At 35.9% G+C, this 17,661-nt stretch overlaps 1 long non-coding RNA gene across 2 annotated transcripts in view; it reads left to right on the top strand.

Annotated features, from left to right (window-relative positions):
* Positions 1–17,459, top strand: part of LOC102150217 (uncharacterized) — a 34,425-nt gene extending 16,966 nt beyond the window's left edge. Inside the window, exons 2-5 of one of the 2 annotated variants that reach the window (XR_011425157.1) lie at positions 2,523–2,574; positions 14,341–14,480; positions 15,350–15,461; positions 15,545–17,459. This is a non-coding gene — a long non-coding RNA (uncharacterized lncRNA). The remainder of the gene's footprint in view (positions 1–2,522; positions 2,575–14,340; positions 14,481–15,349; positions 15,462–15,544) is intronic. The other variant, XR_001378340.3, reaches the window with a different exon arrangement.
* Positions 17,460–17,661: the final 202 nt, after the last annotated feature.

The following is a 17,661-nucleotide window of genomic DNA, read 5'->3' as shown; positions in this document are numbered from 1 at the left end:
AGAGACTATAAATAAAGGGAAAGAAATTATAAAAGAGAACTAAACAGAAGTTCTGGGGCTGAAAAGTTTGATAACCAAAATGAAATAATCACTAGAGGATTTCAATAGCAGATTTGAGTAGGCAGAGGAAAATGTCAGTGAACTAGAAGATGGTCAATAGAAATTATCCAGTCTTAGGAACAGAGAGGAAAAATGAAAATAACATACAAAACCTAAGACTTATGAGAAACCACCAGTGAATCGACAGTAACATAATCGGAATCCTGGAAGGAGAGAAAAGAATGGGGCAGAAAGAATATTTGAAGACATAATGACTGAAAACATCTCAAATATGATCAAAGGCATATATCTATTCTTTCAGGAAGCTAAATAAACTCCAGAAAGGATGAATACAAAGGAATCTATACCAATAATTATAATCAAATTGTTGAAAGTCAAGGACAAAAGGAGAATCTTGCAAGCAGCATGAGAACAGTGACTCATCAAGAATAAGAAGTCCTCAGTAACATTAACAGCAGGTGCCTCATCAGAAGCCATGGAGGGTAGAAGGGAGTGAAATGGCATTTTTTAAGTGCTGAAAGAAAAGGGAGAAAAAAACCTGTCAAACAAAATTCTGTATGTGGCCAAACTATTCCTCAAAAATGAGGGAGAAATTTAAAAAAAAAAAAAATGAGGGAGAAATTAAGATGTCCTCAGATTTTAAAGAAACAGAAAACCAAAGGAGGTCTTTGCAAGTACACCTGCCCTAATGAGAAATGAATGCTAAAGGGAGTTCTTTAGGCTGAAATGAAAGGATACTAGACAGTAACTTGAAATCATATGAAGAAATAAAGCACTCTGGTAAGGGTAACTATATAGTAAATAGAAAGTCTGATATTACTGTATTTTTTGGTTTGTAACTCTTCTTTTTATTTTCTACATGATTTAAAAGATAAATACACAAGCCAGTAGTTATAAATCTATGATAATGTGAAAGCAGTGTATAAGGATATAATTTGTGACTGCAACAACATAAGGAGATATATGTGAAAGGAAATGGATAAACTTCAAATGCACATTTCCAAGTAAACGAAGACAATCTGAAAAGGCTTCTGTATGATTTCAACTATATGACATCCTGGAAAAGGCAAAACTATTAAGATAGTAAAATGACCATGGCTGCCAGGTATTAGGGAGGAGAGAGAAATAAATAGGTGGAGCACAGGACATTTTCATGCAGTGGAACTATTCTATATGATATTATAATGGTGGATACGTGTCATTACACATTTGTCACAACTCAAAGAATGTATAACACCAAGAGAGAACTTGAATGTATACTATGGATTCTAGGGTGACAGTGATGGATCAGTGTAGGTTGATCAATTGTAACAAGTGTACCACTCTTGTTTTGATAGTGGGATACATATGCAGAAGCAAGGGCTATTATGGGAAGTCTATATATCTTCTGCTCAATTCTGCTGTGAATGTAAAACTGCTCTAAAATACCAAGTTTATTAAAAAATATACTATGTAAAGCCAAAATAATGTTTTACGAAGTTGAACTAAAACTACAGAGACAAATTGTTATATTTTATTTAGAGTTTTTGTCACTTGCTTTCTGGGGTTTTTTTGGTAACAAGAAGTGAAGGGTTTCATGCAGACTAAGGGTAGACGAGGAGGAGAAGCCATGCAGAGAAAATGAAGACTTCTCATGGAAGAAGATGATGGTTTATACTCACCTCAGGGCAACACAGCGAAAGGGTGAAAATGCAGCTTTCCTAGATTTAACTCGGAAAGCCGAACGTAGATACCCTATTGTGAGAGAAATGAAACCATCTTGCCTCTCACTGCTGTGAGCCTTTTTTCTGTAAAATCAACATCAAGTTGAAATTAGAAATATACCAGGTTGGAGGATTTTGAGAACAGGGCCCTTTTTCTATAGCAAGACAAAAGGCATTCTTTACACTGAGTTTACCTTGGGAACAGTATATTCTCAATAATCACCGCAGTGACGCGCACCCTGGCCTTGTATACAAGAAATCGAATCATTTCTAAAAGGCTAACAAGCCAGCAATAAATTCTTTTGTCAAACATCATGTCAGAGTGGTGGGATTTGACGATACAAACTTTGGTGTTTACCAGTGGTTTCTTTTCCAGATACAAGTGCCTACTGGGTCATTATAACAGCAAAATGCTTAAGAAAATGTAGAAATACATAATTAAGGAAAAAGCTGACAGTTATCTTTCTCTTAGATTTACACAGCTGGTTCTTGGAGCAACAGAGGACCTCTTGCATCAATTTGAAGTTGATTTCAATCAACAGTGATTGCCCAGTCTGGACCATTAAGTGCATAAGCTGATTTCAGAGAAATGAAATATGATGGATATAGAAATCAGGGTAGGGAAGTTAAAGCACAGCCGGAAGAAATCAAGGGTCCTGAAGTAAATAAACCCATTTACAACTGTTTGCTAATTAGCTTTAGCTTTTTTTTTTCTTTTAAGTTCAGCAGTTTTGTTGATTGTTCTTTTCTTCTTTACAGAGCCTGAATCTAGAGAATCTAAAATGCCGTGCATCCTAAGAAGCATGTAATGGTAAACACATTCATCCTAGTAGCACTCCCCAAGTTAAGAAAAATTCTGCATATACACGGAAGTAAGAGAAGGGAGAACAGGGAAGCACAGAGGTGAATACGGAGGGTAGGGGGCACTTAGAGATTCGGGAGTTAAGGAAATTTTGTTCACTTTAGTATAATGCTTTCATTTTCCTCATAATCTGAAATCTGAGTGTCTTTTTTAGAGCCAATCAGGTTTCTTTCCTCCTTACACTCTTACTGTTTTCTTCAAACAATAGGGTGCAACAGTTTAGAGATTCCTGAAACCTATCACCTTTTTATTAACAACCCAAAACAGCAAAACTAGAAAATGGAAGGCATTAGGAGTTTGGAACTTGAGTGTAATGTGAGACTATATGTACACAAGTTATTCTGGTCACCCTATATATTTTGCCCTATTCCTAAACAAGCTTAAAACGCCAATAGAAGAGAATGAGGATGCGCAAATTAGGTAAAAGACAACAGAGACAAGGAGAAACAAAGATATTAAAAAAGAGTGACTGTTTAGATGGCAATCTTTGTATTTCCAACTGAACAGGAAACTATCAAGTACTTTAACATACGTAAGAATTAGAAGATCCATTCTTTTTCTTTCTTTCATCAAAGAGTTTGTAAACTATTTAGTGGTTTACAAGAAATCACTTTGAGTACTTTTATATCTGTGCATGACAGATTTTTATATCCTTCCAGATATTTCCTTCACTTCTTTGGAAGAGATAGTGATTCTTTATTTCTATGCTAATATGCTGTTCTTAATATCCTGTTTATGCTCCTCAGATCACTGAAAGTTCTTAGTCTGTGATTTGTTATTTATGTAATGTGGAGCATATGTGTTTAACTAAAGCCATAATTTTAATCTTTATGTTGCATAATTATAACGCAGTTTTGGTTTAATAAACCATAAAATCTTGCATAGCATAAGGTATAGGCATATTTTAGCAAAATATACTTGTGAATCTTCACTGAACATTCAAAATATGAATTCAAAACTTGCAGTGGGATTGCAGCTCTACTGAAATGAACTCAGATATATGCAAAAAAATTCTTTTTTCTTTCCTCCAGAGCTGAGCTGATCTCTTTTGTAAGCCATCACAGAGCTCTGTAGTGGAGAAATGTGTCCTTGCCATTTTAAATAATCTTTTGATTAAACAATTCTTCTTTCACTATAAATTATTCTTTTGGACAACTGGATATGTGGTAACTCAGAGTTCCATCCTTTCTGTCTCTCTAAAATGGCAGATACATATATGAAGTGAATCACATGACTAGTGATTGGTACTGACTCTTGCCTGGGAACTTAAATAGAGGGGTGTGTGCCAGTCAAAACACCTACACCTGGTCTCTGGTCTCTCCACATTATCTTTACTTCCTTAAACGTTCATTGCTGAGTACAAAGTTTAAATATTCTAAGAGGGAGAAGAAAGACAGAAGGGGCTCTGCCTTTTTGAAGCCAGCCTTGAAATTTATAAATCGTCATTTCCCTGACACTGATTAATTAGAAGCTAGTCATTAAGACCAGGTCATACACAAAAGGAGGGAAATTAGAATCCATCTTTTGGTGGGGAGAAATGCCAATGAGTTTGCAGGCATGTTTTAACATTATCATAATCTGTCTTATTCTTCCCACATGTAAAATATACTTACCCCTTTCCCATGATCCCAAGAAAGTCTCATTTATTATGGAATAATGTTCACCTTAAAGTTCAATATTTCATTGTCTAAATTAGGTCCGGAGGTGGATGAGTCTTTTCATGCACAGTTGCTCCAGTACAGCTCCTCCAGGACAATTCCCCTGTTTCCGAAGACCTGTGAACTCTAAAAGCGAGTTACCTGCTCCTCCCACATCCCCCCACCACACACGCAATTCAGGACAGGGAGACTGGCTGAGGGTAACTGCTATAGACCTTCCCACTCAAAAAGAAAGGGAAGTAAGGCACACAAAAATCTCATAAATGTCGCAAATTTGAAATCCAGCCAAGACCATGCTGCCAGTTTCTTGATATGGGTTCAAGCTTATGGCCTGTGAATGATTCTGGACGGCTCTTGGATCCACCTTTAAGGTTTTTGATCCTACTGTCTGAATTCTCATTTCTTTTCCATTAGAAATAGCAGAATGGCTTTCTCTCCATATCTTGCCCATACTAGTCGAATGGTCCAATAGGCTCTTTTTATTTTGTTCTGCCTCTGTCCCTCTTAGTCCAAGCTGGCAATGTTTCTGTCAATGTATTTTCTTAAATTTTTTGCAGGTTTTCTATGAGTATTAATAGTATTCATTCCACTACAGAAACATTAAACTGAGACATATTAAAATGCTGAAGAGTTTCTTTGAGCAAACCTCGATTTGAATCAACCAATGGAAGCCCCTACGGAAAGGTTAGGAGGGCCCCACTGACAGGAGCTAGGGGCAAGATTTTTATATAGAAGATGTGGAAGCAAAGCAAACAAATTATTTTATTGATTACAGCTTAAGCAGTCACCTTATTTGAGAAAGCCTAGTTGGCTGGGATTGGTTGTTCTTAATTTTCACTTTCTTGGATTTGAGACATTGACTCTGGCTTGTGTTTCTGTTCGGCTATGTAGGCTAGCAATGCATTAGAGCCTCCTGAGTCTAAGGCCCTCCTTGTTTAATTATAACTTTAACACTATCTTTGGCTCCCCGTAAGGTTGGAGGAGAAAGTCCTCAGAATTTTTAGAGGCTCTATTATTTAAAGAAGAGGATCAGTGTTTAGAGGGACTGTTGTCTGTTTGAAGTACCATAACAAGTATTTCTGTGGTCATAACAGAGGGTGGTATAGTCGAACTCTTACTGTCTTCTTTAGACTATATTTTCCTGACAATGCCTTAAATTTGATCTCAGCTCAGAAAATATTTTTAACTTTTTAGAATCTTTTGCTAACTGTAGACTGTGTGGATGACAAATGGCTTTATTGTCAAACCCTGAAAGTTCTGGGCCCCTTATGCTAAAAAAAAAAATTGTTTTCTTTATCCTTTCTCTCTTCTTTCATGTTTTACTATGAGCAACCAGGAAAAGCCAGATGACACTTTAACACTCTGTCTGGAATGTTCTTAAGTAGATCATCAGGTTCATTTTTCCTATTTTTCATGTTAACAAAGGTGACGGGATCGTTAAAGTTTCCATCTTCCAATAACATTTTTCTCACCTTCCTTTCATCTCCCACCAACATCCTCCTAAAATGCCACCAAGCTTCCACCAACAGACTCTGAGGCTTTTTAGGCTCTCACTTACACTCTCCTCGATGTCCTTCCAGTTTCTCCCACCACCTGGGCCTAAGCCATTCTCACCTGCTCTAAGAGTTTTACTATACCAGGAGTAGCACCACTGCTGGTACCCAAATCTGTTCCAGGTATGTATTGGTGTGAAATAAACTAGTTCAATATTCAGTGTATAGAGAAAAAACATTTTTTAATCACAAATCAGCAATTTAGACAGAGCTTTGAGAGTACAGCTTATTTTTGCTTCACTCAGCATTAGGAGAGGATCACTAGATGCCAGAAGTTGGATGCTGGAATGATCTGAAGGCTGATTTATTTACATATCTCCTGGTGGATGTTGGCTGTAAATTGTTAACTAAGATAGTGCTATCGGGAAATATGACACATGTCCTCTCCGTGTGGCTCGGGCAGCTCATACTATGATGATTGGGTTGCCAAGATGAACATCCCAAGAGAAAGAATCAGGCCTTTCCTAACCTAGCATCAAAAGTCAAGCAGTTTCTCTTGTGCTAACTCTATTTATTAGCAGAGGTTCATAAAAAGTGACCTATATTTAAGTGGAAGAGAATTAAACTGCACTATTTGATGAACAAATATCAATGAATTTGCAGGCATGTTTTAAAACCACACTCCTAATTTTGACCATAATATGATTCTCTCTTTTATACTTCCAATCTTGGTTCATGCTATGCTAAGTAGCATAAAGGATTTAGAAAAAACTTCTGTCCATTAAAGTTTACCTTTGAGAGACTTCAGATATCTCTCTTTTTGCAATTAAATTTAAAACTTGACCTATTCTCTCTTTTTGTGTTTCTGCTGTAGCAATTAAAATAACCACAGCACATTTCCTTCAGATAAGCAGATGGTGCTCAGAGAGATGAGCATGTAACAGAAATGAAGGGGATACGTACACATTAATATATTTCAATATATATTTCTCTTGTTACAATCCAAGCACAACCCTCAAAAATATGACAGAAAGGAAAAAAAGTAGGGATGAATAAATGAATGTCAGAACCTGTGGATTGATGTTTTCCTGGGATCTACAGTTTCCAGATAGGTGAAGAGTTGGGATACTAGTGTGAATCAGAGGAACTGATTTTAAGACCCTATTTCAAGATATTGTAAAAATGACAGTATGAAGCAGGTAAAGGGTTAGATATGCAGATCTTTGAAATGCAAGAGAAAGTTCAAAAATAGTCGAATGCATATAGTCAAGGTGTCAATGTAATTTTATGGAGGAAGGACAGTTTTTCAACAAATGTTGCCAGAACAATTGGATAGCCATATTGCAAAAATGAACTTTCATCTCCTTCAAGTCACACTCACACACAATGACAGCAGGTAGAATATAGATCTCAATGTAAAAGCTAAAAGCATAAGCCCTCTTAAAAAATAAGTGACTATATTTGTGATATTGGGTTAGGTGAAGATTTCTTATATGAGATAGTAAAAGCATTAACCATAAAGAAAAAAATTAGATCTTATTAACATTAAAAACTGCTGGTCATTAAAAGACTGTGTTAATAAAACTAAAAGCTAAGCCATATTTATAATACATTTATCTGACAATCAACTTGTATTCAGAATGTGTAAAGAAAACTTACAAATTTGTAACAAAACAAAATACAAACACATTTGTTTAAAACGTGAGCAAATGATTTGGATCTCTCTTTTTCTGTAGCTATATATATACAATTTGTGCATCCACTAATGTGTTGATGGACATTTGTGTTGCTTCCATCTTCTGAAATAGCGTTGTTGTGAATATGTGTGTACATCTATTTGTTTGAGTACCTGTTGCCAATTATTTTGCATATATGCCTAGGAGTGGACTTACTGGACCATATGATAATTCTACGTTTAACATTTTGAGGAAACCACAAAATAGCAGATGAAGCATTTTAAAGTCTCACAAGCAATGTGTTAGGGTTCTAGTTTCTCTACGTTCTTACCAACACTTGCTATTTTCTAAAAAATTATAGCAATCTTAGTGAATGTGAAGTGATATTCCATTGTGGTTTTTTTCAGCACCCTAATAACTAATTATTTTGAGCATCTTTGCATGCACTTATTGGCTATTTGTATATTTTCTTTGGAGGAATGTATATTCAAGTCCTTTGACCATTTTTTAATTGGGATTTTTGACTTTTTGTTGTTGAGTTGTAAGGATTCTTTATATATTATGGATATAGGACCTTATTAGAAATATGATTTGTAAATATTTTCTCCCATTCTGTAGGTTCTTTCTTTATAATGTCGCTGATGCACAAAAGTTTTTAATTTTGATAAAATCCAAATTATCAATTTTTACTTTTGTTGCTCATGTTTTTGGTGTCATATCTAAAATTCATAGCCAAATCTAGGTGATGAAGATTTATTCCTGTTTTCTAATAAGAATTGTATGATTTTTGATCCTATATCTAGGTTACTGATCCACTTTTGGGTTTGTTTGGTTTTTGCTGTGTATGGTGTGATGTAGAAGTCCCACTTCATTCTTTGGCTTGGAGAAACCATTTGTCCCAGCACCATTTGCTGAAGAGACTGTATTTCCCCACTGAATGGATTTGACACTGAGTTTCTTCTTTTTTCAGTATTGTTTGTGTTCTCTGGGGCTCCTTGTAATTCATATGAATTTGAGGATTGGCTTTTCTGCAAAACAGGCTACTGGAATTTTAATAGAGATTCCATTGAATTGGTAGGTCACTTTGGTTAGCATTGCCATTTAACAATATTATGTCTGCCAATCCAGGAACGTGAAATGTCTTTTCACGTATTCAGGTATTCTTTCATTTCTTTCAGCAATGTTTTGTAGTTTTCATTATACAATACTTTCACTTCTTTGAGTAAATTTATTCTCAGGTATTATATTCATTTGGATGCTATTATAAATGAAATTGTGTTCTTAACTTCCTTTTCAGAGGGTTAGTTTCTGATGTATGGAAGCAAAAATAATATTTGTGTGTGATGTTGAACCCTGCAACTTTGCTGAATTTGTTTATTAACTATAGTAGTTTTGTTTTCTTTTTTGGTTGATTCTTTGGGATTTTCTACATTTAGGATCCAGTCATCTGGGAAGAGATGGTTTTACTTCTTACTTTAAATTTGGATGCCTTTTATTTCTTTTTCTTGGTAATTGTTTTGGTTTTATATCTTCCAGCACAAGGTTGACTAGCAGTGGTGAGAGGAGGCACCTTGTTCTGTTCCTGACCTTAGGGGAAAACATTTCAGTCTTTCACCGTTGAGTGACGTCACCTGTGAGGTCTTTTCTTTTTAAATAGACTTTATTTTTCAGAGCAAATTAATAGGTTTATTATATTTATTAGATTCACAGACAAATTGAGTGGAAGATACAGTCTCCCCCTCCCTCTTAGGTGGGGCAGGGGGGCTAGAGTGAGCTGGAGTTGAGTATTTCCTTTCCCCCACGTGGAAGGCTAGAGTGGGTGGAATTTGGGTATTTCCTTTCTCCCATGTTGGTTAGGCTCTGAAAAAAATCCCAATAGTATGTGCTCTGGTAAAATACTTTCTTCTGAGGGCAGGTCTTGTTAAGAACATAATGGTCTGGTGTTTCGTTCTTTTTTGCCCTCCCCCTGCTAGAAGCACAAGTGGATTTTTCTCCACTACTCACTGTGAGGACCTGGTAGAACTCCTGGAGGTATAAGAAAAGAAAAGTGTGGATGATTCACTGTGACTGATTGAGTCCCCTGGAATTTTAAGTTCTCAGACATAACCACACTGAGCCTCCAGCAACTTGTCAATCACAGTTCTGGTTCCCCTGGAGGTTTCTGCTGAGGAGTTTTGCTCCAGGAAGTTGTAATTCTCTGTATTCACCTGTCTCTCTAATTTTGGGGATAGCAGTCTTCCCTGGATGAATCTTTGAAGGATCTAAAAGGAGTTCTCACTTTTTGATGGATCTAAGAAGAGTTGTTGATTTTTCAGGTTGTTCAGCTTTTTACTTGTTAAGGCACATGACAACTTCCAAGCTCTTTAAATGCTGGGCCAGAAACCCTTATTTTTTACTAGGTAGAATTTTTACTGCTACTTCCAAAAAAGACAAAGCAAAATAAAACAAAATAAAAACAAAGCAAAACTCTTGTTCTTTCTGCCCTTTTTGCACCAGTGAACACTTATTTTATTTTCCAATGCCCAAGGAGATGTTTATTTTAATTTGTGAAGACTGGTTTATTTCTCCTGACTAAGACCACTAAATTGTCTATAACTCACAAGACCCAAGCCTGTGTTTATAACAATTAAAAAAAATAAAAGTGTATATCACCACAAGATAATTAATTGTGTGATATAACAGAAAGTATCAAAGTTTAACTTTCGTAAAATTAATAGTAATCTCAGTTTATATTCTGGCAGATGGTAATATACTAGTTGGTCCTAAATTCATGCAACTCTTTTAAAAATCCCATCACTCTTTTCCCTTCAAGTAATCTCCTGGGACAGTCCTGCATAGTTGGTAAAGTGCTCAGTCTGGCCTCCCGGTGTCATCTCAACCCTCTGCACCTCCTGCTTGACCTCGTACACCCTTGTTCCTCAGTAGAGGCTACATTTTTTTCTCTCCTTAACATCCATCCTGACTCATCTCTTCTAACCTAGGCTATCCCTGGGACAGGCCCTGGCAAAATTCTACTCTTAAGTATTTTATAGCCTGCTCATCATTCAAAGCACACGTTTTCCAAGAAGATGTCTTGGGCCAATCCAAAGATACAGTTGCCTCTCTGCCAATATACACTTATATTCTTAAATTTTTATATATGTTGCAATTTATTACCAAATATTAAGATAAGCCTCATTTGTGTAGAACTGTAGATATTCTACGGTGCTTTCCAATGCATTTCCTTATGTATTTCTCACAATAAATCTAGAGTTTGTTTTGGAATTTCTACTTCAACAGATGAAGAAATTGAGTATCTGAAAGGTGAAATAATCCACTTTGGGTGACACAGCTCCTAAAATTTAAATATTTTATCTAATGATTTGACTTCTACAGATCTTTCTTTCCTGTGTCATCTTAATTTTACAAATGTTAAGACTTACTTCATGTTCAGTTAGATAGATGAATGTTTCCATGGAACGTAAGAGGGAACCCATGAAATGGCTCTAGCATTTTAACTATTTTTCTGTCATCTATCACTGGAGCTCATTCCAACATTGCCAAATGTACAATTGAATAAGTGAATTGTTTGTTCCAGAAATCCCCTGTTAAATCACTCGACAGAGAACCTTCATCAATGTAATTGTTATATTTAGTTGACAGAAATTAGTTACTAATTTAGCAATGATTTGAGAGACTCAGCTATAGGACATGCATGTTATGGTAGAGGTGAAGGAAGTCACATCAGGATGTGGGGATGGTACTATCAGTGGCACCAAAGTGAAGTGTGGTGAAAGTGGCACCCGGACAACATCAACTTCCGGTTAGTAGAGGGAAAATAAATAAAAGGCACAGGAAAGAATGTTGAAGATAATATATACAGGTCTTAAAATTCTGCCTAGGACTAGCCTAGGGTTGGTGCTCATGCACACACACAAAAATATTTTAAGTATATCTTTAATATATTTTGTACATGATTACTATATTAATATATAATTAATGGATACATTTTATATAAGTTTATATATAATTACATACCATATATATTACATATTTTTATAAGAATTAAAGGGACAGTATTTACTATGTGATAGAATTGTTAGCAAATATTTTGAAATTAATAAGGTCATTAAAAATTGGAATTGGAAGAAACTCTAACAATGTATTTATCCTCATCATTTTCCAGAGAAGGAATGAGTATGCCAAATTAAGCTAAGTGAATTTTGTCAAGGTCAGAGGGAGGACAAGAACCAAAGATTATTTTATTGCCTTTTGCATTCTATATGCTAGCCACGTTAAACTCTTCACTGATGAATGCTTCATGCGTTTCACACTTCTCTGTCTTTGCACTTGTCTCACACTCAGATGGATGGTCCTCATGTGGTATCTATTTATCTTTTAATATGTAGCTCAGTGTCACCTGCAAAAGTCTTTCTGAGTTCTGTTCTCTCTGCCTGAACGGAGGATCCCCTTCAATTTCCGGTTTTGACAATATATGTGTATTTATCTATCTGTCATCTACCTATATTTATCTATATTTGCCTTTATACTTTTCTGTTCTTCCTTGTGTAGTTGAATTCTATGAGAAATTTAACTGTATCCTAATCATTTTTACATTGTTAGTGTCTCCTTCAGTGGCTAATTCACAGTGAGTGCTCAATAAATATTTGTTGAAGGAGCAATTGAATGAATAGCTGCTAGTACTCTTATTTCATACACTCTAATTTTTCTCCTATTATTTCTTTTAAATGACAAAGAGACTTCCCCTTTTATAAATTATGGAATTTAGGATAGACTACATCATTTTCTCCCTACCTGCCGTATGTTAAATAGCACAATAGATACAACTATTTCTCATATTGGATTCAATAATCTTTCTCTTGACCATCTGTTATTGAATTAATTTTATGGCTACATTTCATTGTTTCGTTTTCAAAGTTATTGTCATGCTTTCACTTTTATGCCCAGTAAGGTCTCAAAAAGGGGCAGATCTATTTAGAAGGACGTATCATACTTTTCAATTGTCCTACTCCATTCCTTTATTCCAATAGCCAAATAGCCTGCCACTCTGTCTTTGACAGCTACAATTCCACAGAATATCCCTGGCTTCATGCATTATTTCTTTAGAAGCTTCTGTAAATTCAGAGCACGTCAGGAGGATTAGGCGTTTCAGGTTATTTCAGCTATTCTGCATTGAACACAAAACACGTTCATCAAATTAAATGGACATTGTCAGAGGCATAATGGAGCAATAGGAGGCTATGCAGAAAAAAAATAAGGCTAAAATCTGATATGGAAAGAATATCTTATAAAAGTTTGTCTTGCTCATTTACCAACTAGGAAAGAAAATGCAGATATTTTATGCCAGCATATGACAGCTATTTTAACTTCCCAATATCTCAACTGCTTTATTCAAACCAATTTCATTTGCCTACTCCACATTTATTTTTGGTATTTGAATAATATTCAGCAGTTTTTTGTTGTTGGAATATGCTATAAATCTACTTGAATATTGAGAAAAACTTGTGATGTGGAAGTGTTTGCCCATTCTTGTTCAATGTATTCTATTTTATGAGATCATTGTCTATTTCAGATTAGATTTATGTTGTTTCATCCATTCAGAGACATGATTTCAGTTTCTATCCATTTATCACTCCATCTATTATTTCTTAAGAAAACGGGCTCGTAAATATCTAGAATTGTATACATTTATTTGGATTAAATGATACAAAATATCTAGTGCATATGAATGTCTCTTTTGTCTTTCACACAAGCACATCTTCCCTTAGGATCAGATGATGTCATAAGGATGCCTCTTTATCCCTAATTCAAAGGATCAAGTTAAATTAGTTGCAAAAAAAATCCCTAGGCATTAGTCAGAACACACTGAGTACATAGGAATCGCAGGATCAGAGTTGCGAAGATTGTGTCTTGAATCAGAATGTTAACAGGTGCCACAGGGAAAATTTTGTGTATACAAATCTGAAATTTTGGGGGCCACTGATGTAAATGGTCAAGTAGACAAGTAGGCAGTATAATGACAGTAGAGGCCATAACAAGCAATAGATGAGGAAAATTCTCGAAGTAAAGAGACGAGTCAACATGGATACATAACATACATAAATCAGAAAAATAGAAAAGGAACTTATTATAAATGCAGAATGCTGATGTATCTAGTGTTTTTTTAACACCTTTTCTTATAGTGTAAGCCAACTTGGCATGAGCAAGTAGCCTTATTCCAATGCAGCATATTTAAATACGTAGTTTTCTTTACCGGTCTGTTAAGGACCTTGGCCAGAGGACAGAAGGAAGAAGAGACATAAGAAGGAAATGTGAAAGTAATAAAAACTAAAAGGTAATCTGAGGTGTGTAAGGGAGGCATCCAATATCAGGAGAGAGAAATCTGAGCGCTTCTGAATGAAAAAGATAGATTTCTATTTCTATTTCTATTTTTTATTCTATTGCTGTCTGTCTATATTGTCTATATGAAGTGGTGGAAAGCAAACAGTTGAAGGAGTGAGTAAGGTAGGTGAGAGGAGGATATAAATGCTCTTTATGGAGTTGATAATATGCATTATTTGATCAGTGAGGCATCACAGCTGGGAATAATAATTCAGTTGTGAAAATTCCTTCTGGTGTCAAGTCACTTAAAAAAAAGAGCTTTTCTGTTATATTAAACTCTAATGCAAAGTCGGTTCAGGTTCATCCTGCGTCTATTGGATCTTCCTTAGATCTGAACTTTTTAATCAATTGGGCAATAGGGAAAGTAGGTGTAACAGCAGTGAGACGGTTCCCTAGCAGCAGATGGCTGGCCATAACTCTGGTCCCAACAGTACAGGAGCATCAAATATTGTCTTCCCTTAACATCCTTTCATGATACATATTGTTCTTTCTTTTCCTTTCTCTTAGGTTAGAATGTGCTTCTCTTACACTGTAGAACTGTTACCTGAGTTTGTTTAAAATAACGGATTGGAGCTACCATGTTAGTATTGCAAGAAAATGTCTCTGTACTATGTTGGCCTCTAAAAAAAGGAACAACCATTTCACAGGTCAGTTACCTTTCCAATGTGCCCAATAATGAATGAAGGGCAGAAGACCCAAAACAAATTAGACATCACTATTGAATATAGCACTCTAAACCTCTTTCTAGGTGTTAATGGGTTAATAACATCATCTTTGGGTAATGCAGCATTTAATAAATTACTTTATGGAAACTAAAATCACTTAACTTGCTTAAAGATGAACATATTACTATAATAACTACTTGTACGCATACAATGTAACATATTCCTGCCCTCTCAAACTTTTATTATAAATGTACCTTAAGAAACAAAAAACTGAGAAAGTATTTAATTTCATTAATTGTGTATTCCTATATTTTCATCCATAATATTACCTATAATTTCTTTTCATCATCTTGGTATGCTTAAGGAAGTTAGGAATAATGCAAAGTAACAACATTCATCAGAACTGCCTGAATTCATTAGAATTTAAGCACTGAACATGTTGATTCATTTTAAGTTTGGAAAATTATTCAAAAATAAAAGCCAATATCAAATATCATTTATATTTAGGTTATCTTACTCGAAACCACAAAATATTACATCCGACATTTCCCATGCTGACTACCTTTTTAAACATAATCATACCAGATAGCTGAATAATGTAAGTTTAAGATTCAACATTACTCTATATCTAAAATGAGAAAACATACAGAACAACTTCATTTTTAATCTTGGGGAAAAAAGGCACCTAGACGGTTATGAACTAACATCTCCCATTAAATTAACGGCTTTACCTAATTCTTGTCTGCTGAATGCAGCTCATTAAACTTTATGCTCTTTTACAGTCATTATAGTAGCACCTTGTGAATTTTGTGTTATTTTTCTTTATGATCTTCCTATAAATCATTTGATAGGTGAAGAGGCTTAACTTACTTTCCTGAAGATAAAAATCTCTTCAAATCACTGGTCCAACATAATCTTGAAAATACTCTCTGCTAGAACCTAGAGGATTTGCATAGACATAAGGTAATAGCTCAGTCAGCTTGGGCTGCCATAACACAATATGATCAACCGGGCAACTTAAACAACAGAAATTTTTTTCCTCACAGTTCTGAAAGCTGGAAGTCTGAGATCAAGGTGCCAGCATGGCTGGGTTCTGACAAGAACCATCTTCCTGGCTTGTGCATGGCTGCCTTCTCACTGTGTGCTCACATGGACTCTCCCCCGTGGGTGTCTGGAGAGACAGAGAGAGAGCAAACTCTCCGATGTCTCTTCTTGCGTGGACACTAATTGCATCAGATCAGAGCTCCACCCATACAACCTCGCTGAACCTTAATCACCTCCGTAAAAGCCCTCTCTCTAATATAGTCAGATGAGGGAGAGGTCAGAGCTTCAACATAGGAATTTTCTAGGCAGACAATTCAGTCCATAGCAAGTAATCGTCCTACTATGCGTCACGGAAAGACTGAGATCACTGAGAAATCATCCTGGGTGTCCCTTTGGAGCAGTTCCATAATTAGTGACCCCATTCTATTACTTCAACAAATAGTTTCTATTCCAGGTACTGTTTAGGGGCCAAGTATAAATCATGAACAAAGGAGAACTAACTGTTGCTCTCTTATATTTGGTATGATACATACTTATAAAGAAAAATTTCCTGATACGAAAAGATTGTAGAATGAGGAAAGTCTTCTCTGAGAATATTTAAGTTGAGACTTAGGATGGATGGAAAGATGCTCACAATGCCTGCTGGACATCTCAGCAAATCAGAGGACCAACAAGTTTCTGAGCCAGAGCTTGTGGCTGTGCAGTCTGCAGGAGGGCAACCAGGAGCAGGAGAAGGTGGAGCCGTGCTGGCAGGCAGTCTTCCAACTGCATGTCGACCTGGAGCTGCCGGCAAGTGTTTGTTTACTGGTGTCTGCTATGCTCCTGGAGCCCCCTTGCATGGCAGTCAGGAATTTTTGGAGGACGCACACACTCAATCTACAGCAGCTATCTGTTTGAAACTTCATCTAACCTATATAGGAAAGAAATACTGAATTTGATACAGTTTAGATTTCCTTATTTTGGAGAATGACTTCATAATCTTAGAGTAAATGATAAACATCAAACTTTCAGCTGTTGAAGCCATATAATCGTGTGAAAAAAAACTGAAGAAGTGCCAGAGCCTTATAGCGTTTGCCCATGGCCCTGAAATAAAGCAGTTATAAAAATATATATATAGGGGCTGGCCCCGTGGCCGAGTGGTTAAGTTCGCGTGCTCCGCTGCAGGCGGCCCAGTGTTTCGTTGGTTCGAATCCTGGGCGCGGACATGGCACTGCTCATCAGACCACGCTGAGGCAGCGTCCCACATGCCACAACTAAAAGGACCCACAACGAAGAATATACAACTATGTACTGGGGGGCTTTGGGGAGAAAAAGGAAAAAAAAATAAAATATTAAAAAAATATATATATATATACAAAATATTGATGATGTTTGAAGTCTTATTTGTTTTTTTAAACCAGATATCAGAACAAATTTAAATTCCAAAGAAGTTATCATGAAGAACTTCATTGTTCCCTGGAATCAGTCATTATAAACAATGAATGGTACTGACAGTATGCATTCATTATCTACCTTGAAATTCTGGCAAGAACTGACGATTATGAATAGAAAGAACTGAGTTCCGTAAAACCTCTATTATGTTTAGCACCATTTGTTTATTTGTTAAAACGAAATGATAAAAATAACTGGTTTGCTATTCACCTTTTAAAGAATAGTGAACAATTCTAAAATGGGTGCAGTAAATGGCCAAGATCTCCTTTAATCTCCACCCTCCACACACTTTGACAGTGAAGAATTGATGCCTGCCCGTTTTTAGCCTGGGCTCTATTTTATGCGGTAAGTTTCAAACATCACAAATCTTCCATTCAGAGAATAAGAAGCTTGAGAGAGTGACTAAGGTTGCAATTTGGAGGTAACTACATTAAGGCAGGTTAGCAAAGGATCCTTTTAAAATTCTGTGGTTCTTATTTCCACAAGGAATGAGAAGTCCCTAGATTGAATTCTAACAATAACCTTTTATTAAATATATCTTCATTTTTTGTCCGTTTCCAAGATTTGCTCCCTGGAGGAGAAATTAAAACTGTATAATCTAAAATAGTCTGAAATAGCAGGACAGTCCTCTTTTAGTAACTTTCCATTAATTTGAAGAAGGGATCATATTGGACTTACAATCTCTAGA

Source organism: Equus caballus, chromosome 14 (genome assembly GCF_041296265.1).
Source record: "Equus caballus isolate H_3958 breed thoroughbred chromosome 14, TB-T2T, whole genome shotgun sequence".
In the NCBI taxonomy this organism is placed as follows: domain Eukaryota; kingdom Metazoa; phylum Chordata; class Mammalia; order Perissodactyla; family Equidae; genus Equus; species Equus caballus.
This window is presented reverse-complemented; position numbering and strand designations above follow the sequence as displayed.